This window comes from Pseudorca crassidens, chromosome 5, assembly GCF_039906515.1.
Source record: "Pseudorca crassidens isolate mPseCra1 chromosome 5, mPseCra1.hap1, whole genome shotgun sequence".
Lineage (NCBI taxonomy): Eukaryota > Metazoa > Chordata > Mammalia > Artiodactyla > Delphinidae > Pseudorca > Pseudorca crassidens.
The window spans coordinates 136,018,031-136,037,965 of record NC_090300.1 but is presented as its reverse complement, the minus strand read 5'-3'; the positions used below and the strand labels follow the sequence as shown (position 1 = coordinate 136,037,965).

Genomic DNA, 19,935 nt, shown 5'->3' with positions numbered 1-19,935 from the left:
GGTATTAGTTAGTGGTACAGCAAAGCCGGGAGTTCAGTAGGGAACTGGTCCATGGTGAGATTAGGCTGAGGAAGTTAACTTTCTTGGACTCCTTGCAGAGAGTGTAAACTCAGTGGAAATGCCCCCTTGCTGGCTGCCACTCCCAGGACTGGGATGATGTGTTCTTAGCATTGCACCTGCAAGTTTTGAGGCTTAATATCAAAGTATTAGAATCTAGGAGGAAAAGGGAACTGCTTATATGGGCAAAGCCCTGCAAAACTAGTTATAAATGTGATAAAGGGCTTTTCTTTTTAACCTATGTAGTTGTAGACTCACAAGAAGTTGAAAAATAATACAGAGTGGTTCTATGTACCCATCACCCAGTGGTGACATCTTGCTTAACTATAGTGCATTATCAGAACCAGGAAATTGGTATTGGCACAATACAATTAACAAAACTACAGATCATACTGGGATCTCACCTGTTTTTACGTGTACTTGTTTTTTGTTGTTATTGTTGTCGGGAGTTAGTGTATATAATTTGATCAGTGTTTCTTTTCTTTTTTTTTCATTTTGATATGTTTTATTTAACCTAATACAACCAAAGTATCAATATTATTATTTCAACATGTAAGCAATATAGAAATTATTAATGAGGTATTTTACCGTCTTTTTTTTTGTACTGACTCTTTGATGATTTTATTTATCATTTTATTTATTATTTTTTAACATCTTTATTGGAGTATAATTGCTTTACAATGGTGTGTTAGTTTCCGCTTTATAACAAAGTGAATCAGCTATACACATACATATGTCCCCATATCTCTTCCCTCTTGCATCTCCCTCCCTCATGATCAGTGTTGCTTGATACGCAGGAGAACCTCTGACTAAGGCTGTAATAACTATTTTGCAGATACATGATTTTTACTTTAACGCTGTTTGTCTGAATGTTTTTAACTCAGCAAACAGTTGAATGGAATGTGAATTCCAGCAGCCGATTTATGGAATAAACACCAAGCCATTTGGTCATTTATATTTATGGTCTTGAACTCTTTGGGGGATATTATCTTCATTTTTGTTGCCTTACAGAGGGAGGATATTTTCTAGAGATAAAGGATAATTCAAGGTCGTTGTGTCATATTAAGAACTCTTGGAGGGAATGATAAACAGATGTTGTTATCCCTGGAAGAGGAGGGGGTAGACTTTGATTAATCAGATAAAAGGTATGGACTGATGGGATGCAAAGATCATGGATGCAATTTCATGATAACTGTTAGAGTGGATTTATTTTCCAAATGACAGCCCTGGATGAGCTTGGGCTAACTGTCGGCTGTCTGGCTGAATGTGATTAATTGCTTCTGCCTCCGTGATCCCATCACGCTTTGTTGAGACTTCCAATTAGCCTCTGTCACTATCTGCTCTGGATCTGAGCTGTTTGTCCGGGACGGGGGCTGGGGGGGGGGCTGTCTTCTCAGCTAGGCTAGGAATTCTTTGAGGGCAGGGACTGTCTAATACATGTTTTGACGTTTCTCTTCCTCCCAGGATCAAGCAGAGCACAAGGGATCTCTATTCTTCTGCCTCTAGCCATTTCCAGACTGTTCCTTATTCTAGCCTCACTTCTTTACATATTTAACCAGGCATCTGTTTGCACATTATGTATATTTGAAACCCATAGGGCTTAATCCTTGATAGATTATTGTGTAACTTGGGACCATCATGAGTCAGGCTGGCTTTGATTCTGTTGGAACAGCACTAATGGCTTGAGAGCCTGGTTGATTTTCTTCTTCAAAAAAGCACTGGAAAGTTCTTGTTTATTTTTTTCGCTATAGTATAAAGACTTTTGAAAAAGTATATTCATCTTGTAGACTTAACTGTTAACACCTGGGAAAATTATTTAAAATTCTTCTGACTCACGGCTGCCTCTTGGGGTTGGTCTTTTCAGGGAGTTTGCAGTGGTCTGTGATTGCGACGTTTTCAAGGCTGTGGTGCCTTGTCTTCCTTGAGACCTAAGGAGAGTAAGGTTTTCAGTCACCTTCTCTAATAGGGTAGTAACAGGGAGGTGAAATACTGTGTCTTGGGGATCCTTTGGTTATAATGAAATGGAAAGAAGTTCTCAGATAAACTCATGTAAACATGGTGTTACTGAAGAAATATGAGAATATGCCCTGGGTAGTCAAGGAAGGTAGTAGAAAAATCAGAAAGGGATGCCAGTCTCACATTTTTCAGAGACCCATGTAGTCGGTAATTTTTGCTTTTCTCTCTGAGGCTCTGCTGTTCTCTTGCCTCTACTAGCAGACTGGCTTCCTTGCTTGATCTGTTTTCTCAGGTTTACTGCTCCAAATGGCTTTGAATTGGTACAATGTTGCTCTAGTCCAGTACCACACAGGCTTTCCTTTAACATCTCCGTCTCCCAGTGTCTCAATTCCAAATTTTTAAGTGAGAGTCTGTTTGGCCCATAAGGAGTCATGTATCCATCTCTGGTCTACCCAGCTGTTGCTGGGATGCAGGGGTCATATGTGCTTTGGGTGGTCCCAGACAGGTCCAGGCAGGCTCTCAAGAAGGCGGAGTTGGTGGGAGACAATGATTGGCATGGCCGCCATATCCCAATCAAGGAACAATTCACCATTGTTCCTGTTTGGCTCTCGGTTACATTAAGAAAGTAGGACCCATTCCTTTTTGGCCTTGTCTCAGCCTCTAACTTTTTCCAGTTGGAATTTCAGGTCTAGGCAGTAGACTGGGGAAGAGGTACAGAAGTGCTAGTTTGCCTGTAGGTAATGAAGAGTGGGTTACTAACACTAATTAAAACCAGGGGTGGTTGGATACTTGACCAGTCAATATTTAATTTAAGAAATATTTTAATTCATGACTTTGAATGAAATGAATGCATTTGAATTTCTTTCTATATGCAGTTGTTTACTTTTTGAATTCTTAAGTTAGACCTAAAAAAAATTCATACTGATTGTTCAGAGATTCCAGTTTTATTGCCAAGAACTTCTGTTGTGTGTTGAAGTCTTTGGATGACAAGGGTGCAGTGACAGAATGGCAAGAAGGAGAAGAAGGGTGGGTAAAGATCTGAAGGCCTCATTTCCCCACAAACTAGCTGTGTCACCTTGGTAACTTATTTCTTTGAAGCTTATCTGTAAAATGGAGTAAGAAGAGCCTCCATCTTACAATGTTGTTCAGAGGATTTAATCAGACAATATATTGAATAATATATTATTTAATATATCATCTCATTGAACTGTATTTCATCAAATTTTATGTCATATTTACACTGAATTACATTGAATTTTGTATCATCAAATACATTATTATATTATTTGAAAGGTACTTTTTAGGCACTCAGGATATATGAGTGAAATTTGCTAAGATCTTGCCCTCCTGGAGCTTATATTTTAGTGTATGCTCTCACTCCTCTAATTTAGAAATCAAAAAAGAGTGGTTTCCTTACCTTTTTTCCAATTCTATAAAAAGTTAGAATTTTCTAATTCTTATAAAAGTAAGACCATGTAGCAGGCAGGTAGACTTATTTGTCTTTTGAGAGCCAGGGTATGTGAATTATATGTGTGCAAGAACATGATCAAGAGCCATTAAAAATCCATGAAATGTCCACATGCTTTGAAAAAGGTCTCTTTTTCGAGGAAAAAGTTAAATGAGCTTTATTTGAGTTAAGGGAATAAATAAAATTTGTGAGAGACATTTATGAGCAGATATCTTGTCTTTGATGACCCAGGGAAAGACATTCCTGTTTGTGCAGGGAGTAACTCACTTTGCTTTTATGAAATCAAAGTTAAACATCTTAATGGGTTTTAATAATCCTAAATGTCATATTGAATTTAAGTTTGGACAATTTCAGATAACACCTCTTTTTAATTGCTATGGTTTACTTATCTCTTGGGCTATAGCATATTCTCAACACATAAAATCCTACATTTTTAAAACTTTCATATTTTGCAACCTTTGTTATGAGAAATAGAAACTTTTGGAGGCAGGCTGATTTAGATGGAAGGAAATATTTTCTTCCCCCCAGTGGATCCAAACAAGTCATTCTGCCTGCCAAAGGAAGCAATTTCCTTTCTTTGCCTTGGGATTGGAAGCAATAATATGTTGGATACAATGATTTAATCTAGTTGACCTAAACTTTAATTTATTCTTTGTTTAGCATTTATAGATTGTTATATAGCCTAAAGCCACTGCAGTTTGAAATGGTACAAAGAATTTAAGGATATGCTGGTTGAAATTTTACAGACAGAACTTATCTAAGCCAGTATAAAAAATAATTTCATTGCTTTATAGACGAATCGTATATGTGGGCGTATCAATGTCATGTCTAAAATGTTAAAGATCTATAATAATAAAAGTTCGTACTTTTTATCACACGTAGTTAGCATTAGTGAGGAAAGCAACCAGTTCCATCTTGTGGAATTAACTTGGGCTTTGCTAGTTCTTTGGAGTTTCTGGCAGCGTCTTTAATTGTTTGAGAAGAGACAGAGCTTGGTGACAAGAGATGCCAACGTTTACATTTCTTTTTCCTTCATCAGTGACACACGGCAAGTGATCAGCTCCATATTTTCATGTCACACTAAATAATTTCCCCAAATGGTCAAGGCCCTGGTTATTATAATTGGCATAATTTTTCTCCTTCACTAAGGGAACACCAGGTAATCTTCGGACCCGGCAACAATGAACGTTGCTTTAACAATGCCTCAGCAAGCATTTAGCGGTGCTGACACTTCCACCACTTACCCATGTGCCTGGCCACATGCTTAGGTTGTTGGACGTAAGGGAGAATAGAAAAGATGTGGGCTCCTTCCCAGGGCTACGTTCGTTTTCATTTTTTAGTGGATTAAAATTATGTGGTGGCTTATTTAAAAGAATCTGCACACTTCTATCTGTAACGTAAACCATTACCCTTGTGTGGGAAAGCGGCCAGGTCTCCCGCAGGCCCACCTCCTCCATAGTTACTCATTCAGAAGGACAGCATAAAAAGTAAGATTGTTTCAAAAATTTCTAGGCCTTCGTGAAAACAGGTGCTTCCTTTGTGAGTTCAAATTAGTGAATGTATGCCGTCATTTCAACCCAATTTTAACCCTGGTTCTAAAGAACAAAGACATTTTCTTTGGCCTGAAGATTGACATTTGCTTGCAAAGATTGGGCACTTCCTGTGACCCTAGGTCCAATTCTGCCTCATTGGGGGGCGGGGGGTGTGGAAGGGAAGGCGGGACATTGGTGCCTGGTCTTCCACTGCAGTGGGAGGGGCTCAGAGTCTGTGCATATCTGCACAGAGGCAGGCTGTAGCTTGCTTAGATATTTATCAGGAACTTTCTGGTGCATTTACTCCATAAGTTAGCAGTGAAAAAGGCTGCCGTCCCTTTGTTCCCAGTTAATTGTCAGTGTTGAAACCTGTTGCCTCTGCACCTTCTGATCTGCCTCTCCCGTGCTTTTTTCTACATTTCTTTCACTTTCCCTGCCAGAAAGCAGCCCCGGCATCTTCACATTCTGATTTCTGGAGTGGAATGAAAGAGTTTCTTTCTGTAGAGAGAGATTTTGTTTTATACAGAGCTGCCTTTGATGGGTAAGACTTCCCTCAAAAGATTTAGAACGTGAAGTGTTGGCATCCAGCCATGGAGGACAGTCATAAATTGTAATTTGAACGAGGTTTCATCAAGTCTTGGTCCTGTCATCTCATTGCTGGCAGGGGATGTTGGACATTCTGTGAAACCAAGAGCTGCTTTGGTCAATGTGACTGTAATACTTTAGAGACACCGTGTTGAGATCTATAGTATGAGTTTAAGGTATTCAGGCAGTTAACATGATGTTCTGAAGAGTAGGAATAATGATCCCAAATTGATGCTAAGGAACGCTTTTAATTTATACATAGCTATAGCTTTACAAGTGGCAAGATGTCTTGCCAACCTTTTCTTTGTCTAAATTTTGACAGAGGATAGGTGATATGATTTCTGGTTCATTTTAGAGAAAATGAGAATGAACTTTCTGGGCAATTTTAAAATTTCTGGTTAAAAAAAAGGCAACCTGAAGCAAATCTGACAAAATGTAATATGCTTATTTCAGGTGGCAGGTATAAAGATGTTTATATATTGATCTCTACTTTTCTTATTTTTTTCAAAAGAAAGAAAAAAAGTGGGAGGAAAAGGGAAGAGAGAAAGGAAGCAAAAAAGCAAATGAAAGCATGGACCCTTAACAATGCTTTAAAAAATTATTTTTACTTTTTATTGAAGTATGGTTGATGTACAATATTACATACGTTATGGTGTACACTATAGTGATTCACAATTTTTAAAGTTTATACTCCATTTACAATTATTGTAAAATGTTGGCTATATTCCCTGTGTTGTACAGTATATCCTTGTAGCTTATTTTATACATAATAGTTTGTACCTCCTAATTCCCTACGCTTATATTGTCTCTCACCCGCTTCCCTCTCCCCACTGGTAACCACTTGTTTCCTCTATCTGTGTGTCTGTTTCTTTTTTGTTATGTTTGCTAGTTTGTATTTTTTTAGGTTCCACATATAAGTAATATCATATAGTACTTGTCTTTGTCTGATTTACTTCACTTACCATTAACACCCTCCAAGTCCACCCATGTTGTTGCAAATGGCAAGATTTTATTCTTTTTTAGGGATGAGTAATATTCCATTGCATATATGTACCGCATCTTCTTAGTCCATTTATCTGTTGATGGACACTTAGGTTGCTTCCATATCTTGGCTACTGTAAATAATGCTGCTATAAACATTGGGGTGCATGTATCTTTTTGAATTAGTGTTTTTGTTTTTTTCGGGCATATACCCAGGAATGGAATTGCTGGGTCATGTGGTAGTTTTATTTTTAGTTTTTTGAGAAACCTCCATACTGTTTTCTATGGTAGTTGCACCAATTTACATTCCCATCAACAGTGTATGAGGATTTCCCTTTCCTCCGCGTCCTCTTAATAGTGCTTTCTGGTGCAAAAAGACCTGTGTAACTCCCATTTACCAGTGCAACAAAAAGAATAAAATACCTAATAATAAACCTACCTAAGGAGACAAAAAACCTGTATGCAGAAAACTATAAGACACTGCTGAAAGAAATTAAAGATGATACAAACAGATGGAGAGATATACCAGTTCTTGGATTGGAAGAATCAACACTGTGAAAATGACTATACTGCCCAAGGCAATCTACAGATCCAATGCAATCCCTATCAAACTACCAATGGCATTTTTCACAGAACTAGAACAAAAACTTTCACAATATGTATGGAAACACAAAAGACCCCGAATAGCCAAAGCAATCTTGAGAAAGAAAAACGGAGCTGGAGGAATCAGGCTCCCAGACTTCAGACTATACTACAGGACTACAGTAATCAAGACAGCATGGTACTGGCACAACAACAGAAATATAGATCAATGGAGCAGGATAGAAAGCCCAGAGATAAACCCACGCACCTATGGTCACCTTAGTTTTGATAAAGGAGGCAAGAATATACAATGGAGAAAAGACAGCCTCTTCAATAAGTGGTGCTGGGAAACCTGGACAGCTACATGTAAAAGAATGAAATTAGAACACTCCCTAACACCATACACAAAAATAAGCTCAAAATGAATTAAAGACCTAAATGGAAGGCCAGACACTATCAAACTCTTAGAGGAAAACATAGGCAGAACACTTTATGACATAAATCACAGAAAGATCCTTTTTGACCCACCTCCTAGAGAAATGGAAATAAAACCAAAAATGAACAAATGGGACCTAATGAAACTTAAAAACTTTTACACAGCAAAGGAAACCATAAATAAGACGAAAAGAAAACCCTCAGAATAGGAGAAAATATTTGCAGATGAAGCAACTGACAAAGGATTAATCTCCAAAATTTACAAACAGCTCATGCAGCTCAATATCATAAAAACAAACAACCCAATCCAAAAATGGGCAGAAGACCTAAATAGATGTTTCTCCAAAGAAAATATACAGATATCCAACAAACACATGAAACAATGCTCAACATCACTAATCATTAGAGAAATGCAAATCAAAACTTCAATGAAGTATCACCTCACACCGGTCAGAATGGCCATCATCAAACAATCTACAAACAATAAATGCTGGAGAGGGTGTGGAGAAAAGGGAACCTTCTTGCCCTGTTGGTGGGAATGTAAATTGATACAGCCACTATGGAGGACTGTTTGGAGGTTCCTTAAAATACTAAAAGTAGAACTACCATATGACCCAGCAATCCCACTATTGGGCATATACCCTGAGAAAACCATAATTCAAAAAGAGTCATGTATCAAAATGTTCATTGCAGCTCTATTTACAATAGTCAAGACATGGAAGCAACCTAAGTGTCCATTGACAGATGAATGGATAAAGAAGATGTGGCACATATATACAATGGAATATTACTCCACCATAAAGAGAAACAAAGTTGAGTTATTTGTAGTGAGGTGGATGGACCTGGAGTTGTCATACAGAGTGAAGTAAGTCAGAAAAAGAAAAATAAATACCGTATGCTAACACATATATACGGAATCTAAAAAAAAAAGGTTCTGAAGAACCTAGGGACAGGACAGGAATAAATACGCAGACATAGAGAATGGACTTGAGGACACGGGGAGGGGGAAGGGTAAGCTGGGACGAAGTGAGAGAGTGGCATGGACATATATACACTACCAAACGTAAAATAGATAGCTAGTGGGAAGCAGCCGCATAGCAGAGGTAGATCAGCTCAGTGCTTTGTGTCCACCTAGAGGGGCTGGATAGGGAGGGTGGGAGGGAGACGCAAGAGGGAGGGGATATGGGGATACATGTATATATATAGCTGATTCACTTTGTTATAAAGCAGAAACTAACACACCATTGTAAAGCAATTATACTCCAATAAAGATGTTAAAAAAAAAAAAAAAAAGACCTGTGTAAGAACTTGGTCCTGTCTCTGTGGCTTTGGCCAAGCCAACTTCCCTGCCTCAGTTTTTGTCATATTAAACTGACATTTATAAAAGAGCATGATAGTCCTTTTTAAAGAGATAATATCTCTGCAGAGCCAAACACACTGCTTAGCGCATAAAAGATACCTCAGCAATCTTAGTTTCCATTCATTACCTTTTCGATGTAGCATCACAGATCTTTAGCTGAATTGAACGTAGACTCTTATCTGCCTGGTCTTCATACTGGTCTTGCTAAAATGTTGTTCCCTTAGGTGAAGTGGACAGAAGAGGTTTTTTTTTCCCCGTTAGCTTAATCAGACTTATTGAGGACCAGCTCTGAACCAGATACATTGGGAATGAGATGAACCGAATCTCTGCTTCCATGGAGCTGACATTCCAGGGGGATGTAGAAAACAAGTTTCAGGTGGCGAAAGTGAGATGAAAGAGGATAGGCACTAAGGGATGGGGGTATCTATTTTAGACTGGGGAGGGGGGCTGGGAGTACTTCTCAGATGAGGTGTCATCTTGAGATCTGTACGGACGGAGGGAACAAGCCTTGTAGAAATCTTGGGAAAGAACATTCAGGCCGAGGGAATTGGGCATGGGTTGAAGAACTACAAGAGCTTGTGTGGAAAGGCAGAAAGAGTAGGGAGTGAGGCCACAGCCCAGATCACCTTCAAGACCTTCTTGCTTGGGTTTTATTTGCGTGAGTTAGGAAGCGACATACTTGAACCCCAAAGCTGGCCGCTCTCCTCCTCTAAAGAGACTTCCTTAGACGTGTTTTGCAGAGAAGATGGAAAATAATAGTGTATCTGTTGCTTTGATTACAATTCCCATTGTATAATAATTAACTGCTAGCTGTAATGAGAGGACTTCCTCTAATTTCATTTAGCACCTTGGGGACCTCTATTAGTCTGTATCCCAATCAATTTCGCAGCCGTTAAGGGGGAAAAAGGCATATTGCTGATGAATTTTAAATCTAGTGGGGAGAACGGTCCATCTGTTTGTACTCGGCTGCACTGTCTTAATTTCTTTCAGTTTGTAAGGCTCCCCCAACTCTGCCCAGGCCCTCTTTTCTGGCTTGCTGATGCAGTCATGTGGCGTGTTGTTTTCCTAATTAGGACATCCTTTCATAGATAGCTGTTAATGAATTCCACGCGTCCTGCATCCTTTTGGTAACCTCTTTTGGTAACCTCTCAAATTCGGATAACAAAAATTTTCAGCTGACAGCCAAAGGAACATGTGTCCCCTCCCCAAGACAGATGCCTTAGTCAATATTTATTCTCATGTCTAGCACCTTTTACTACCCTCTTATCCTCTAGGTAAGTTCATTTATGTGGAGAAATGTAATCACATCTGTTTTCTCAGTTGGGTGGGACAATAAGTTCTCCAGTCCTAGAAAATACAGCGAAGGTTCTCCTCTTTGTCTCTTTGGCATATGGGGTGACTTGCTGTGTTTAGATAACCCCGGCCTGTCTCTGCTGTTCTTGTGAAAGCCCTTCTTACTGTCACATCACCTCAGAGGCGCTCTCCCCAGCGGGTGGCTTCGCTTTGGAGGTGAGCGGTGACCTGTGTTGGGCTATTTGTTACTTCACTAGAAACAGCCCCTTGAGAAGCAGGGCCGTCTCCAGACAGCTCAGTCTTATTAGTTTTGAAATAAGGCCTGTAGCTTGTTGGTATGCGTTAGGATCACTCCACACCGTAGAAGAAACCAAGACTTACCAGCAAGGACCTGGAGGGAATGGCTGCCCAGTGCTGGCAGCAGAGTCATCATCAACGGGAGCCCTGAATCAACTCATGTGTTCTGACTAGCCTGTGCGTGTGTGCGTGTGTGTGTGTGTATCTGTGTGTGTCTGTGTGTGTGTGTAAAAATGAATCGAATTATTTTTTATACTTGTTTGGGGTTCACAGCAAAACTGAGCAGAAAGCACAGAGAGTTCCTGCACACCTCTTGTCCCTCACCCCTACCCCGACCCCCAGCCTCTCCTCTTCAAACCTCCCCCCCACCCCCGCCCACGGAGTGGGTCAGTTGTTAGAATCTGTGAACCTGTATCAACACGTCATTATCACCAAGAGTCCATAGTTACATTAGGGTTCACTCTTTGTGTTGTACATTCTGTGAGTTTTGACAAATGCATAATGATCTGTATCCAGCATTATAGTATCCTATAGAAGAGTTTCACTGCCCTAAAAGTCCTCTGTGCTCCCCCTAAGTATCCCTGCCTCCTCCCTAATCCCTGGCAACCACTGATCTTTTTATGCCTTTTCCAGAATGTCGTATAATTGGAATCATGCAGTATGTAGCCTTTTCAGATTGTCTTCTTTCACTTAGTAATACACATTTAAGGCTCTTCCATGACTTTTTGTGGTTTGATAGCTCATTTCTTTTTAGCGCTGAGTAATATTCTATTGTATGACCTACCCTAGTTTATTTATCCAGTTACAGATCGAAGAATGTCTTGGTTGCTTCCAGGTTTGGGCAACTATGAATAAAGATGCTATAAACATTTGTGTGCAGATTTTTGTGTGGATATAATATATATGTATATTTATATTATATACATATTAAGGGAAGTTTTATTTTTTCTGATTATGAAAAAATATGTACTTAGTTGTATAAATTTGAAAAATGTAAAAAAAGAAAAATTTAAAATTCAGTACAAGTCTATCTATTAATTTAATGTAATAAAACACATGAAATGGGAGCTGTCTTGGAAAATGTAGGACATATGGTAATTATAGCCTATAATAGTGGTAAAGACAGGAAAGATTTAGGGGTATTCTAAATGCTGGTTCTGTTTCCATGAAAACTGCTTCTTAAGTGACGTTTTATGATAATCAACATTCAAACAAAGACTGTCAGCTTTGCAAAATAGCTAATTTAGAAGTCCCTTGAACGACTGACCTCCAAGGAGGTACTGAAATTCTTCCCTTAAAAAATCCAAATATATTTTAGCTATGACCCTTAGTGCCGGTGGAGGGGAATCATTCATGTGGAGTCCGGGGGATCAGATGCATGTATATTTTAGAATGCCTGATGGGACTGCTTGGGTTGTAGGGGCGTTTGTATCTCCTGGCCGTCTTCTGGTGGAGAGGTGGAGGATGCAGCTGGGGGGATGGGGGCGCATGGAGTAGCAGTGCCTGAAGAGCAACCCCAGAAGTGGGCATAAGTTGACCCAGGCATCCTGTTGCTTTTCATTATTCTTTTTTTTTTTTTAAAGGAATATTCATAGGCTTCTTGTGAATTTTTTTTAAAATTTATTTTATTGAAGTATAGTTGATTTACAATGTTGTGTTAGTTTCTGGTGGACAGCAAAGTGATTCAGTTATATACATATAAACATACATACATACATATATGTGTGTGTGTGTATATATATATACATATATATAAATAATAGTTTGCATCTGCTAATCCCAAACTCCCAGTCCATCCCTTCCCCCTAGCTGCACCCCCCAACCCTCAACCACCGATTTGTTCTCTACGTCTGTGAGTCTGTTTCTGTTTTGTAGGTTTGTGTCATATTTTAGATTCCACATATAAGTGATATCACATGGTATTTGTCTTTCTCTATCTGACTTACTTCACTTAGTATGACAGTCTGTAGGTCCATCCATGTTGTTGCAAATGACATCATCTCATTCTTTTTTATGGCTGAGTAATATTCCAGTGTGTGTGTGTGTGTGCGCGCGCGCGCGCGTGCACACACACACACACACGCACACCACCTCTTCTTTATCCATTCTCATTATTCTTCTTTTTTTCAGCCACGCCCTGCAGCTTGTGGGATGTGGGATCTTGATTCCCCAACCAGGGACTGAACCCACGCCTTTGGCAGTGTAAGCACGGAGTCCTAACCACTGAACCACCAGGGAATTCCCTCATTATTCATTTTTAACAAGGCAAACAAACCGTAACTCAACTTAAAAAGATTTTTTCGTGATTTCTGGAATGGGAGTATATGCCTAGCAACTTTTAAAAAAAATTTAGTTTTCAATATCCACTGTCTCTTTTTGTAGAAAAGCTGGTCTGAGGCAAGAGTACAAAGTAAGGCTTATGTAACCTATATCTAAATATATCAATTTATAAAAAGTTGTAAATCAAGCTAATAAATTATAAAATAAAAGATGTTTTATTCTCCTACCTTAACAAATAAACTTTCATAATGACCTGTTAAACTGGATTCAGATTTAGAATGATTAGACTCCTTGAAATACCACAAGGGATCCTGGAGGTGGGGGGTAGCCAGCCCCTAGCCCATGGCCCATCCTTATCCCCCCACCCCCAGCTCCATCTTGGGCTGTGGACCCTACGACCTACATAAACAAGCGCCCTCTATAAACTCCACAGGTGGCTGCCCTGGGGCATAAGAGTGCACAGTCTCTAACCCCACACTTGGTAGGACAGAACTAAGAAAGTCTTTGGAGGGGCTTTGCACTAGGACCAGTGTACCTGGGTGTGTTCTGGAGAGGGGTAGGGCTGGCCTGTGTGCGTGTGCATCTGCTTGTCTTCTGGGAAGAGCATGGCTGGTGGAGGGGCAGAGGAGGCCCTCTGATGGGAGTGCCCAGGTCTGGCCCTTCTTCCCTGCTATTAGAGATGATTCTGGAAAAAGGGACCCAGAGTCACTAGGAATCTTTGAGCTTTGGTTTTGATCTCAGAAAAGTTAGCCATCACTTTTAACATCATGAAAGTAGAGTGAGAATCGTCCACTTTTCAATACGTTGGAATTCAGCAGCATACAGTTCAAAAGTTGTTGTTTTTATCAGGTGGATGTCGTTGTATTCTGGCGTAGGTTCATTTAGAAAGCTCTAGGCTTGATCAGATAGTGCAATATACATTTATATACGTTTTTGTTTTTTTGTTTTCTTTTGGTCTTTTCACTCTTCGAGAACCAGAATGAAGTAATGAAGTTTTGCCTAAAAGCTGACTCTTGGTCTCGGATCCTAGAGATCATGGTTTCCTTTTGAACTAATGTAATGATTCACCTCCTGGAATCTCCCTAGTGGTATTAATTCTCACAACATCTGTGATTGTGTAGACGTCCCCATGTTCTTAATTCTGGCTTTGAAGGCATTCTCATGAGATGAGCTCATTTCAATACATAGGAATAGTAAAAGTCAAGGTCAAGTTTAAATCGGAAGGGGTGTTTCTAAAGGGTAGGATAGTGAAGTTCTCATATATACTGATGAATCATTTGTCATTTTTTGTAGTAATAGTATAAAGGTTTTACAAACTGTTTATTAGCGAAGATCTCAAAATACTTTAGAGATGTGTGGAGCAATGAACAATGTTGGAGTCCTGAGGTCCTGTTCCGGTGATACGAGTGTATTCAAGTAATGCTTTGTTTTTACATCACCAGTTATTTAATCAAGATGGAAAATATGGTGTCCATTAATATCATATGTAGAGAGGTGGGTACTCAGGATGGGTAATGTGACTTCCCCCCAAGACCAGAGTGCTCACTTACATGTTCTCTCACTCTTGCTTGGCAAAGTCTTTGTGCTCTCTAAAAAAAAATTTCTGATAAGATTAAACAGATGTCTGTTTAAGATGAGGAGGCGTGTACAGAAAAGAGATATATTCCAGGGTTTTTGTTTTTGTTTTTGTTTTTTTCCCCCACTGCTAGAAATATCCCTGACTACTGAATGTAATGAAATAAATTTGTCATGTTGGACGTAGTGCATGGTGGGGCGCAGAATGAAGAGGCTGAAACTCAGAGTGGAGGCCTGACGTTTATGGTTATAAATGTGAACTTTAGGAATTGGTTTATAAAGAGGGACACCAGTGCTAAAATAGATAAATTGAAGCTTGTTCTCATTAAGTAGGTTAGATAGTTCATCAAATACTGGTTCAAATCTCTCTCTCTGAAGGTTAGAAGTGAGAGATTAAACGTCAGGGTCCAAGGCAGGGGACTGTGATCATTCAGCGAACCGGCCAGTTCAGATGAATATAAAATGCAGTTGAGCAAAGTGTGTATACCTGGTGCCTAGCACAGTGGCAAGCACCTCAGGACCCAAAGACCAAATCTGGTCCACTGCTTCTTTTGTTTGTCCCTTAAGCCAGGGGTCCCCAACCTCTGGCATCTAATGCCCGATGGTCTGAGGTGGAGCTGATGTAATTATAATAGAGATACAGTGTGAGTAAATATAACGCACTGGAATCATCCGGAAACCATCACCCTACCCCTGGTCCGTGGAAGCACTGTCTTCCACGAAACCAGTCCCTGGTGCCAAAAACGTTGGGGACCACTGCCTTTAGCTAAGACTGAGTTTTATATTTTTAAATGGTTGAAAAAATATCCTAAGGAGAATAACACTTTGTGATATAAGAAAACTATATGAAATTCAATTTCAGTGTCCATGAATAAAGTTTTATTGGAATGCGGCCATGCGTGTTCATTCATATACTGCCTCTGGCTGCTTTCACACTGTGGTGGCAGAGTTGAGTAGGTGTGACAGAGACCATATGGCCCGGAAAGCCTAAAATATTTACTGTCTGTCCCTTTGCAGAACATATTTGCTGAACCCTGGCTTAGTGGAAACAGAGCTAGATGCTGCTGGCAGCCCATGCCCTTCCTTCCATCTTCTTATCTTTTTTCTTTTAAAAAAAAAAAAAATTTTTATTTATTTTTATTTTTGGCTGTGTTGGGTCTTGGTTGCTGTGCGCGGGCTTTCTCTAGTTGCAACGAGTGGGGGCTACTCTTCGTTGCGGTGCGCGGGCTTCTCATTGGGTGGCTTCTCTTGTTGCGGAGCACGGGCTCTAGGTGCGCGGGCTTCAGTAGTTGTGACAGTTGGGCTCAGTAGTTGTGGCTCGCGGGCTCTAGAGCGCAGGCTCCGTAGTTGTAGCTAACGTACTTAGTTGCTCCGCGGCATGTGGGATCTTCCCGGACCAGGGCTCAAACCCGGGTCCCCTGCATTGGCAGGCGGATTCTTACCCACTGTGCCACCAGGGAAGCCCCTCTTTTTTCTAATACATGAATAAATGCGTGTTTAATTATATTGATAGGTAACACTTATATAGTGCTTACCAGTTTCCAATTTATTTAACCTATAATAACTCTGTGATGTAGATACAATTATTATCCCCATTTTACAGGTAAAAAAATTGAGCCATAGGAAACACAGGCAACTACACAAGTGAGCAGTCGAGATGGACTTCTGTTGACTCTGATTTTTATATTTAAAACAAACTCAAACAGTCCTGAAGTATAAAATAAAATCTAGAATAACTCAAGGAAGTGAGAAAATTAATTAAAAAATGAGGTACCTTCCCTCTTTGACACTTTTTTTATTTGATGATGTGTTTCTTTGATTACTTTTATTTCCAAAGCCCCTTTGGATGTTAGATATTTCCCTGAGTATCCTAATTGTTTGATCCACTCATTCAAGTCAGAATTCCTGTGTGTCCAGTGCTGTGCTAGACACCCGGGACACATCTGTGAACACTACAGGATGCACAGCCCAGAGTGAGCTACAAGAATATGCCATCTGCGAGCCAGTGTCTTCACATGTTCCACTTAGACTCTAGCAATTTGTATCTCTCCTCAGGTGTTCAACTGCAGATGATAATTTTGAAATGGCAGGTCCCAGCGGATAGAGGAGCAGCTGTCAGGTCAGGAAACCTGTCTGCCCACTGGCCCAGATCTTTCTGATGATTTGCGGCATAACCTTGGAAACGTCTTTTCATTTTCCATTCCAGATTTTCATTCTGGAGAGTGCAAGATATCAGGAAATTAAGCTGGAATTAACGAAATCAGAGGCCCTAAATGATGTCAGGAGCTCTGCTTTTTGTAATTCACACGCCTTCCTTGTTTACATGGACACAGCTTGTTGGTATGTAACTTTAGGATGTAGATACGTACAAACAACATGATACATGCAACCAAATGTGGACACAAGAACTGCTGCTTCCCTTGGCATACCTGGAGCTGCCAGTGGGTGAACTAGGAAGGGGTGCAGTACGGGCAAGGCCAGGGCCAGCTGGGGTAGTCTGTGAAAGCACATTTGGAACTTTGCAAGGTTTGCAAGGCAGAGTGAGAAAACTGGGTGTGTGAAGAGGTGTGCGGACGGGATACGCTTACCAATTTTTTGAGTTCCTGGTGAGTTACATATAGCCCAGGGTCAGGCACAAAAGAGGTCTTCTCTAAACATCATTCTACAAAGTCTTCGTACTGCTCTGTGGCCCACGGCGCTTAGAGAATCACCATATGTTTAGATTGAGACGCTAGGAATAAATAAAACATTTTATTCTAAGTGTTCTAAGTTTCTAATGAAGGTGATTGTGTTTTATACTTTTTAAAGATATTTATGATACTGAGAAATATGGTTCAGACATTACAGTACACTTTAATAGTTCACAAAGGTGAAAATGATTAATTGTCCATATTGAAGACACAGAAGTGTAATTCTTAAACTAAAAATGTTACATGGGTCGCTATTTTGCACTATTTTGAATCGTACACCTTTATTTATTTTTAAGTTTATTTGCTGTACTTTTTTAGCAAAGACCTTGACTTTTTATTTTCCCCCAGATTTATTGAGGTATAATTGACCAATAAGCATTGTTTATATTTAAGGTATACAACATGATGTACATATACATTGTGGAATGATGACCACATATCACGTAACATAGTTACCTTTTTTTGTGGTATGAATACTTAAGATCTGCTCTCTTAGCAAATTTCAATACAGTATTGAAATACAGTACAGTATTATTAACTATAGTCACCATGTTGTATATTAGATATCCAGATCTTATTCATACTAACTGAAACTTTGTACTCTTTGACCAACACCTGCTCATTTTCCCCACCCTCTGCCCCTGGCAACCATGACTTGTGTACATTCCACATAAGTGAGCTCATGCAGTATTTGTCTTTCTGTGTCTGGTGTATTTAACTTAGCATATAATGTCCTCCAGTTTCTTCCATTTGTTGCAAAGAGCAGGATTGCTTTCTTTTCAAGGACAAATTGCCTTCTTTTTCAAGGCTGAATAATACTGACATATATATAAAACCTCATTTCCTTTATCCATTCATCTGTTGATGGACACTTAGGTTGTTCCATATTTCCATATCTTGGCTATTTTGAATAATGCTGCAGTGAACATGGGAGTGTACACATCTATTCAAGATCCAGATTTCATTTCTTTTGGTTGTATACCTGAAAGTGGGATTGCTGAATCATATGGTAGTTCTATTTTTTTTTTTAATTTATTTTTTATTTTTGGCTGCACTGGGTCTTTGTTGCTGCGTGCAGGCTTTCTCTAGTTGTGGCGAGCAGGGGCTACTCTTCGTTGCAGTATGTGGGCTTCTCATTGTGGTGGCTTCTCTTGTTGTGGAGCACAGGCTCTAGGTGCACAGGCTTCAGTAGTTGCGGCACGCAGGCTTCAGTAGTTGCAGTGCGTGGGCTTCAATAGTTGTGGCAGGAGGGCTTGGTAGTTGTGGCTCACGGGCTCTAGGGTGCAGGCTCAGTAGTTGTGGCCCACGGGCTTAGTTGCTCCGCGGCATGGGGGATCTTCCTAGACCAGGGCTCGAACCTGTGTCCGCTGCATTAGCAGGTGGATTCTTAACCACTGTGCCACCAGGGAAGTCTGGTAGTTGTATTTTTAATTTGTTGAGCAGTCTCCACAATGTTTTCCCTAATGGCTGTACAAATTTCCACTTGGTGTGGAAGGGTTCCCTTTTCCCTACATCCTTGCTGACTCTTGTTATCTTTTGTCTTTTTGGATAATAGCCATTCTAACAGGTGTGAAGTGACATCTCATGGTGGTTTTGATTTCCATTTCTCTGATGATGAGTGATGTTGAGCCCCTTTTCATATGCATGTTGGCCCTATGTATGTCTTCTTTTGAGAAATATCTATTCAGGGCCTTTGCTCATTTTGAAATTCAGTTATCTTCTTTTTTTGGTATTCAGTTGTTTGATATATATATTCTTTTATATATTTTGGATATGAACCTCTGGTAATGATTTGCAAATATTTTCTCAAACTTCATAGGTCATCTTTTTACTCTGGTGATGGTTTCCTTTGCTATGCAGAAGCTTTTTAGTTTGATGTAGTCCCACTTATTTATTTTTTCTTATCTTAGCTGTGTCAGATCCAAAACAATCATTGCCCAGACCAAGGTATAGCAGTTTTTTTCCCTATGTTTTCTTTTATGAGTTTTATAGTTTCATGTCTTATGTTTAAGTTGTTAATCAATTTTGAGTTGATTTTTATATATAGTGTGAGATAGGTTCAGTATCATTCTTCTGAATGTGGATATCCAGTTTTCCCCAAAGCATTTATTGAAGAGACATTGTATATTCTTGGTTCCCTTGTCATAAATTAATTGGCCACATCTGCATTGGTTTATTTCTAGGCCCTCTATTTTGTTCCAATGGCCTATATGTCTGCTTTTAATGCAAATATCATACTGTTTTGATTACTGTGGCTTTGTAAAATATTTTAAAATCAGGAAGTGTGATGTCTCCAGTTTTGTTCTTTCTTACTCAAGATTGCTTTGGTTATTTGGGATCCTTTGTGGTTCCATATGCATTTTAGTTTTCTTTTCCTATTTCTGTGAAAAAATGCCTGGAATTCTGGAATTTTGAAAGGGATTGCCCTGAATCTGTAGGTCACTTTAAGTAGTTATGGGACATTTTAACATTCTACCAATCTTTGAACATGGGATATCTTTCCATTTAGTTGTTTCTTCAGTTTCTTTCATCAATGCTTTATAGTTTTCAGTGTGTACATCTTTCACCTCCCTGGTTAAATTTATTCCTAAGTATTTTATTCTTTTTGATGCTATTATAAATGGGATTGTTTTCTTAATTTCTTTTTTGCATAGGTATTGTTTGTGTATAGAAATGCACAATTTTTGTATGTGTAGTTCTAACAGTTTTTTTTGTGGAGTCTTTAGGGTTTTCTGATACAAGATCATTTCATCTGCAGAGACAATTTAACTTCTTCCCTTCTGATTTGGATACTTTTTATTTCTTTTTCTTACCTAATTGCTTTGGGTGCAATTTCCAGTAATA

At 39.4% G+C, this 19,935-nt stretch overlaps 1 protein-coding gene across 3 annotated transcripts in view; it reads left to right on the top strand.

Annotated features, from left to right (window-relative positions):
• The window catches only part of TIAM1 (TIAM Rac1 associated GEF 1), a 398,067-nt gene that overhangs the window by 132,944 nt on the left and 245,188 nt on the right, over positions 1-19,935 (top strand). The gene's annotated exons all lie outside the window — the stretch shown is intronic.